The sequence below is a fragment of the Quercus suber genome, unplaced genomic scaffold (assembly GCF_002906115.3).
Source record: "Quercus suber isolate HL8 unplaced genomic scaffold, Cork oak 2.0 scaffold_931, whole genome shotgun sequence".
Taxonomy (NCBI): Eukaryota; Viridiplantae; Streptophyta; class Magnoliopsida; order Fagales; family Fagaceae; genus Quercus; species Quercus suber.
Window position 1 is genome coordinate 1 of NW_027070354.1, and position 5,616 is coordinate 5,616.

Sequence of the window (5,616 nt, forward strand, 5' to 3'; positions counted from 1 at the left end):
AAAAGAAAGAAAGAATAGACAAGTAAGAAAAGGCAAAAAAAAAAAAAAAAAAAGAAGAAGAAAAACACTCACTCTCTCCATCTTGATTCTAAAAATAAAAACACTCTTTTTAGTTGACTGACTCATCAATTGGTGTTGGCAATAGACTTGGTGTGTTCACAGATCTTCATTTCAGGTTTCTTTTTGTTTTCGCTCCTTTGCCTTTTCGTCTTCTTCATGGTTGGTTGCTGCTAGGTTTTTATTCTCATTTTTGGCTTAACTTTAGTTTAGTTGTACTCTTTAGTCTTTACTCTCTTAACTTTAGTCTCTTTTGTTTGTAATGATTCTTTAGTATTCTCTAGAAGGCTATGGAATGGACAACGTGTAGGACCAGGATGGATCAATACTTTAAGTGGTGACCCACTTAAAGTATTGATCCATCCTAGTCCTACACTTTTTTTTTTTTTTAAGAAATCAGATTTAGTGTATGGAGGATAGTGGGCTGGTCTTAGTCTTAGTGGATCAAGTTTAGTATCTTCAGATTTGGGTTTTTTTTTTTTTTTTTTTTTTTTTTTTTTTTTTAAGTCAAATTTAGTGGTATGGATGGATAGTGGTTGGTCTTGGTGGATCCAATCAAGTTTAGTCCTACACATTTTGCTAAAAAAAAAAGTTTACTGCTACAATCCTTAAAAAAAAAAAAAAAAGGAGTATTGATAAACAAAATTATAAATATAATTTACTTTGTATTAATATTAATTAATTTATTTGTGCAGGTTTAAAATGTACTGATGTATTAAGTAAAGCTACAATTGTGTTTGATAATTGTGCTTTTATTTTAAGAAGCAAGAAAAATAAATTTTAATTGAAAAATATATATGAATTTATAATTAAATATAATAAAAGGCCCCGTTTAAAGCTTTCGCCTAGGGCCCTAAATTCGTTGAGCCGGCCCTGACAAACTCACCCACAATAGTTTACCTAAAGCATAACTTGATCTAGGGCTTGACTCGAGACATTTCCCAAACCAATCCACTTGCCTTCTAGTAAACCTATAGAAGTTTAGGACCCATATTTTTCCCCTACAATTCGAGACAAGGATCGTTTCCCATGGAGTTTGAGACAAGGACATCTTCCTAACCCAAGCCACTTTTAACCCAATATAAGGTTCCTTTTGTGTTCCAATATGTGTAACCACACTTTCGTTTGGGTCCGAGATGAAGGTCAAAACAAGAACTTCACAAAAAAAGCTCAAGTTGTGTAGCTTTCCATTTTAGGTTTAAGACATGGACTGTACCAATTTACTAACCCTACTCAAAAGACGAGTAATGACTCACGCAACTCATGAATTAGGCTCTATTCAACCAAGAAGTGGGATAATTTTCACCCCATGTATGCATGATGTGTGATGCATGTGTAGAAAAGTTGTAAATTGAAGAAAAAATGGATCGTCTCTTTAAGCTTTTACTCTACTTGTTTCACAAGTATCTTCAACATAGAGGCAAATGTAGATACAACATTTGCACCCTATATGACTTAAGCCCTTTTCTCCAATAACACATATGAAGGACCATCACTAAAAGGCTTTAGTTAAGCAAGACACAACATAACTGAAATATTTTAACAATAAATTGTCCCACAAACACAAGCAAGTATTCAAGAAATACTCAGTCAAATTCTATTAAAGTAATTCTTAAGTAAAAGTGAGTTTTATTTCAAAATTAGTTTAAGCTTAAGTTTGCTTGACAAGCCTTTATTAGGTCCTTGTTCCTTTAGTTCAAAGTTTGCTAACTCTTGTTTGTGTGGTGGAGTAGTTGTACAAATTGACTAAGCAATGTCAAATTTCAAGTTTTAGTCTCGCTTAGAGTAAGATCACCTTTTTTTTTCTTTTTACATTCACTTTAATCTGTTGCTTTATTTTAGGAATTCAATAGTTTAATTGCTTTCTAGTCTTGAATTGTATAGGTTAGAAACATATTAAGGGTCGAGTAGATACATTTTCGAGTGCGTATGCAGACTTGACCCTACATGCACAACCTTGGTCATGTGAATGTAGGTTCATCCAAAAACCCAAATTTTGAGTGTTCTATGATTTGTATGTTGTTTTAATTAATTTTCTATTTTTCAATAACATGTTAGTAACATGCTTAGGGTGTAAATTATTAGAAACATGCCTAGGTTTTTTGAATCTTGTACATTTAAATTGAATGAGTTCTAGTTCTATGGTCTTTTAATTTAAAATTTTGATTAATCTTGTGTGTGTTGTTACTTTACAAATTTTATATGATGGGAAAGACCCCTTAAGGGTCCTTATCAGAATATAGTTGCTAGGAGGTATTTAAGTGATTCTTTTCTTTTCTTTTTTTTTTTTTTCTGCCTTTTGTTATATTTTCTTCTGCATTTTATTACTTGTATATTGACAAAATTAGTGTCTCTCTTTCTCTCCTTCTCTATATTTCAAGTAATAAACATGAGTTTTCTTAATGAAATGTGGTACAAAGGTTTGATCCAGATGATACTTGGATATGGTGATTTTTTTTTCCTAAGAAAGCTAAAGATTTGGTGATGTGATTGGACTTAATGTCATTTTAGCATTTTTGCTTTGTGAGAAACTATTAGAAATAATTTGTTGTTCTTAATTTTCAATTAAGGGCTTAAATAATTTAGGCGGGGTCTTACGTCTTTTGGGTGGGCCTTACTTTTTTCTTTTCTTTTTTTTTCATTAGATGAGAAAGCAACATTATATAATATATATCAGTACTATTGGAGCCCTCTTACAAGTGGGGGCCTTAGGCGGTGCCTAAATGGCCTATAGGTTCAGCCAGCACTGGAGTTTGTCTACAATTATGATCTCCTAGGTCCTTTCATGTCCTAGACCCAAGTGACATAGGATGATCAAGCATGGATAGCTAGGGCATTTATCCGCTATTTGATTGGTTCCTCTTTGTTCACAATGGGAGTCAAAAGATGTGCTTGAGGTGATTGCATGCTCTTGCCAACTCTAAAGGCGTACAAGAGCTAGTAGATTTGTGGTGGTGCAATTCTTGCTTACTCGATATGTTTGGTATGCTCATGGAAAACAAAATTGTTAGCAATAATGATAGCAGTTTGATAGTCAGAAAACATTAGTATAGGAGTAGGAACATCAATACCCAAGTCATGAGGAGAGAGCAAACCCATAACATATCAAAAGCAATATGAGTCATAACACAATATTGAACCTTAGTATTGGAACATGCAACTACATTTTGCTTTTTACTTTTCCAGGTAACAAGATTACCTCCGACAAAGGTATGATAGCCAGAAGTGAACCCCCAATTAGAGAATTAGCATTGGTGGTGCTAAGAATTTATATTGCTATTTTTAGCAGCACAAAAAACAAAAATAGAGCAACATTGGTGGAGCTATTGCTAAATTTTTTAGCAGCAAATTTACAGTAAATTGCCATTAATGACAGTCCACTGTAGCTCAATTGCTAAAAAAATAATAATTGTTTATTATTTCTCTCTCTTACTTTTCCCTCTTTCTCTTTCTTCTCCCACTTTTTCTTTTTTCTTTCTTTCTCTGGTTTTTCTTTGTCTGAATGTCTCCTATCTTCACCCTTTTTTTCTTTTTCTTTTTTCTTTCTTCTCTATTGCTTCGCCTCTCTTTCTCCCTTTTTTTTTTCTTTCTTCACCGTTCATCCCTTCTCTCTTTTCTTTTTCTTTCTTCACCAATTCTTTCTTTCTGTCACTTCTCTTTCCTATTTTCTCTATCTCTCCATCTCCGTGGGTTTGGTGAATTTTAACTGTGGTGATTGATTTTGGTTGTGGCTGTGAGTTTGGCAATGGTTTTGGTGGTGGTGATTGATTTTAAGTGTGGATTTCTTGGATTTTGGCTATGGTGGTGATGGTGGTGGTTAAGTTTCAAGTAAAGTAGTAGTACATGGTGGTTGTCATTTGTGTCATTGATTGGTTTGTGTGGTGGTTTTTGACAGCGGGTTGTACATGGTGGCAATTAGGTATGATTGGGTTTTGGGTGTTGTGGTTGTTGGTAGTTTGAGTTTTGGGTGTCTGGCTGGTGTGGTGGAGGCAGAGGGGGTGGTGGCAGATCTGGGTTTCGTGGTTAGGTTGTGGTGGGTGGTGGCTAGCAAGAGATGTGTATGGCTGGTTGGTGTGGTGGTGGCAGAGGGTGTTTTGTGGGTTTGCTGGGTTGCTTGCTTTGTATCTGAGAAGAGAGATGAAGAGGAAGAGAGAGAAAGAGATGGGGAAGAATAAAAAAAATAATATTTAAATGAAGTAGCTAAAAAATAGAGCCATTGATGCTGAGTGTGCTATAAAATGAAGTGCTAAAATAGATAAAGTAACTTTTAAGATGCTAAATAGCTAAATTTTTGCCTCCACCATTGCGAATGCCCTTAGAACAGCTAAAGTCAATAAACATCACTAAAACTTGTCGGAGATAGAAGCACAGGACTTGTAGAATAGACCTTGCCTAGGAGCACACTTCAAATAACACAATATAGAGATAAAGAATAGCCAAAAAAAAAAAAACAAACAAACAAATTGTTTCTTCAATTCAAGTTTGCAAATTAGCCAAATTATGCGTGAGTAGCTAAAAACTCCACTTGATGAAAGCTTATTTTATATTTGTTTATTTATTTATTAAATAAATAAAGCTTATCTCCAAAATTTAAGGCAAAGTTTGACTTTTTTTGCTTGTGTGTTGCCATGTGGCTCATGGACAAAGTTCATAAACACGCTCATAAATAAATCTCTTGTACAATGTCTATTTGCCACGTACTTTTTTGAAGTAAAAAATATCACAAGTAATGTGTAAAGGCCCAAAATATTACAAACTTAAGAAAAAGAACCCATTTGGGCCTTCAAAGAAGGGACAAGGCCCAAATCCGTCAATCAAGGTCCACTTAAGATAAGTGAGAGGAGGTCCAAACCCATGAATGGGCAAGTTTTGGGCCATAGAAAATAAAGAAAAAGGAAGAAAGGAAGTTCAGCCTATCCCTTGTGAAGAAAACTTGCTGGGGAGCCCAGAAAGGGATTAGACTAGGATACCTGGGAATTCCAAAAGCCTGGGATCCTCAAGATATGCAGAAAGAAGTCAGCTAGGATTAGGATAACTCAAGAGAGCATGCTTATTGATACAAAGAATGAAGGTGGATGTGTCCCATCAGCTAACCATGGTTCAAAAAAAAGGCTGATGGCGTAGGAATTAGCACTCCAAAAGAAAAAGCCTAGTACATCGGGGAATGCAGGAAGGTGGACCATGAAAGAAAGTGGTTGAGGATCTTCCAGCGTGACAGAGAAGAATCTGCCCATTTAGAGAAAATAACAAAAGGTGAAGTAGCCCAAAAAGTGGATTTGAAAAGTAGCATCTAAGAGCTTTGAAAAAGGGAATTGAAAGTCAGCTCTTGAGACCTCCCAAAAGGGGAAGGTCAACTGGGAACTTTTTGGGGGGGGGGGGGTGTGGGGAGGGGGACTTCAAAAGGGGAAGTAATGAGAAAATAAGGAAGGGACCAACTACCAATGTTGCTGACACAACATTGGTTCTAGTATACAAGGTAGCAAATGGAGAGAATCAGTGATACCTAAAAACCCTAAGGAGGCACTATAAAAGGGGATGGAGTCAATAAAAAACCAGGTC